Below are 3,335 nucleotides of genomic sequence, written 5' to 3'. Positions count from 1 at the left end.
TGGCAGGTGTGGAGTGGTGTTTGGGAAAGGTGAAGTAGACCTGCCTGTTGCTGGCAGTCATCCAGGGAACAGTGTTCAAGGACATGAGCACCCTCTGTAGATGCCACTTTATAAAAGGAGACCCTGAAAACTTAAGACTACTTGTTTGAACCTACTCAGTGAGAAAACAAGAAGTCAACTGAACTGGATTATCTGAGCCTGCCAACTCTACACTCTTGCCTAATATTAATAAGATACACTACATAAGCTCTTTCTGTTGCCTACATTATTTTATTAATTCATATTAAATTTATGATGTTAAAATTGCTGATATCTACCTCAAATGCTAGTTGAGTTATGTCATGGGTTGGCTAGAATTTTAACCATCTTGCTGGTTTTAGTGTTCTCAATAGTAAACTAAAGTGTTATAAAAAAGTATTTTCCATGTAGATTATGAGGATAAATTATTCAAGTAAAACACTTAGCAGAGTGTCTGGCATGGGACAAGTGCTCTATAGACCTTATCTATTATAGTTGCTACCATCACTGCTTTCTTCTCAAACCAGTTTTGCATTCAGAAAATTATAGCACATGACTCACTGTCCAAGTACATAGATGTGCTTACAGGTTGTCACTCATTGTTACATCCCGGACATCTTAATGTAGAGCCCAAGAGAAGAAGATAGCTTTGAATTTCCTTCTATGACTTTTGTATCCTCCATGTAGAATGTTACAGTAGCATCATGGACAAGTTTATTAACATTTATCAATGGCTAAAAGTGTGGAGGAAATGTAGACAAAATCCTGGGCAAATTACCTCTTGAGCACAAACAATTTTGTTCTTGGGGTTGTTAACAATTTTGCATAAAATATTAATCTTAACCAGTGAATCTATGATTCGCGCTTTCTGTAGGATTCTAGGAAAAACGATCTTACTTTTAATCCCTCATTGCTGTGCAGACCTGCCGCAAATCCAAAGAAAAATGAGCTTCAATAGTATTTATATTCCTGCTCACAGGTGATTGATTCAAAATCTTGACTCATAGGTGATTTCAGCCTCTACTTGATAAATGTGTTTTTCCAATTTCTTTTTAACACTACAGATAGTTTGATGCATTTTCCTTTCCACTTGACAAATCCCTATATATCCTTTATAATCCAGACCAAAAGTTACTTTCAAGTAATCTTTCAATTAATCTTTTTTTTCATAGTGTCTTCTTAATGTTTCTAGTATACTTTGCATTTTGCTACATTTTGTGCTGCTATCACAAATACTATAAACTGAGCAATTTAAGAACAAAAATTTGTTTGGCTCATGGTTCTTGAGGATGGGAAGTCCAAATTTGAGAGGCTATATCTGGTGTCTTCTTGTTAAGTCATAGCTTGGTGGAAGGCATTACATGGTGAGAGCCAGAAAAGCGGTATAACCTTGCTTTTCTAACAAACCCACTCTCGTTCTGCCAGATTCACCCACAATAAAGACATTAATACATTCATGAGGGCACAGCCTGGCTGACCTAATTACCTCTTAATGTCCCCACCTCTCTAAAACACTGCACTGGGGATTAAGTATCCAACGCAGGAACTTTCAAGGACACAAGCAAACCATAGCACAGCATTGAAAGCCTAGCATAGGTTATCTGTTCCTGTACTGCAGTTTTTGTATCTCTTGCTCATTAAACTGTGACCAGTTCTGAAAGTTGGAACCCTTTCTTATTGATCTCTGTGAATGCAGTGTCTGCCATATTTAGGGGCTCCATAATTTTTGTTGAAGGTAGAGAGGAAAGAGCCATCTTAACATGAATCACTTTGGGATAATAACACACACTGCACACAACCTTATTCCAATTGTATTGTTTAAAACAAAAGAGACAAAGAAAGAGGAATAGGAGAGTTAAGTAATTTTAAACAGAAGGAAAATGAATGTTTTGTACAATTTTGGCAGGGTAAGATAGCTTTGAAATTGCTGCTGGAATAGATGAGAAGTGACAACTTACTAATGGCTATGTAGTTTTAATGACTACATAGTTTTAAATGGGACAGTTAGAACCATTATGAAAAAGGTACAAATGTAGACCAACGTACAGAATAGAAACCCCAGAAATCAAACCACGTATTTACAACCAACTAATCCTTGACCAAGGAGCTAAAATCAATTCCCGGAAGAGGGACTGTCTCTTCAACAAATGGTGCTGGGAAAATTGTATCTCTGTGTGCAGGGGTATGAAGCAAGACTGCCATCTTACACCTTATGCAAAAATCAACTCAAAATGGATCATGGATCTAAATCTACAACATGATTCCATCAAATAACTGGAAGAGAACATTATGGGACACTCTGAAAGACATTGGCATAGGCAAAGACTTCTAGGAAAAGCCCCCAGAAGCACAGGCAATCAAAGCAAAAATAGAAATGGGATTACATCAAGCTAACAAGCCTCTGCACTGCAAAGAAAACATTCAAAATACTGAAAAGGCAGCCGAAGAATAGGAGAAAATATTTGCAAACTATGCAACTGATACAGGATTAATATCCAGAATCTCAGAAAGTCAACAACAGCAAAATAGACAATCCAGATAAGAAATAGGCAAAGGACTTGAACAGGCATTTTTCGTAAGATGAAATTCAAATGGCCAGTAAGCACATAAAAAATGTTCAGAATCACTAGCCATCGGGGAAATGCAAATCAAAACTGCAATGGAATGTCACCTCATCCCAATTAGAATGCCTATCATTCAGAAATCAACAAGCAATAAATCCTGGCAAGGATTTGAAAAAAAAAAAAAGTACTCTAATCCACTGTTGGGAATGTAAACTAATACCACCACTGTGTAAGAGAGTATGGAGATTCCACAGAAATCTGAAAATAGATCTACCACACGTTGCAGCCGTCCCACTTCGGGAACTTACCCAGAGGAAATGAAATCAGGATATAAAAGAGTTGTCTGTATCCCTGTGAGCATTGCAGCTCAATTCACAGTAGCCAAGATATAGAAACAACCCAGATGCCCAAACAATGATGGCTAGATAAAGACAATGTATTATATACAATTTGGAATATTACTAAGCTGTAAAAAAGAATACAATTTTGTCTTTTGCAGCAAAATGAATGTGGTTGGATACCATTATACTTAGTGAGATAAGCCAGTACCAAAAAGACAGATATCATATATGTTCCCTGATCTGTGGTAACTAATAGAGTGCAAACATATAATGCATGTGAGGGAAACTGACATTTTGAGGTTTGATTATTGTTCACAGCACTTGTCTCTACTGTTGAGGAACAGTGGTTTTTTCTTCTTACTATTGGTTGAATTCTTTACTTAGTGAAAGGTTAAGCTTATGATTATAAAAT

This window comes from Oryctolagus cuniculus, chromosome 2 (genome assembly GCF_051225735.1).
Source record: "Oryctolagus cuniculus isolate XC-2025 breed Fujian yellow rabbit chromosome 2, ASM5122573v1, whole genome shotgun sequence".
Classification (NCBI taxonomy): domain Eukaryota; kingdom Metazoa; phylum Chordata; class Mammalia; order Lagomorpha; family Leporidae; genus Oryctolagus; species Oryctolagus cuniculus.
Note: the sequence above shows the minus strand (reverse complement) of the source record.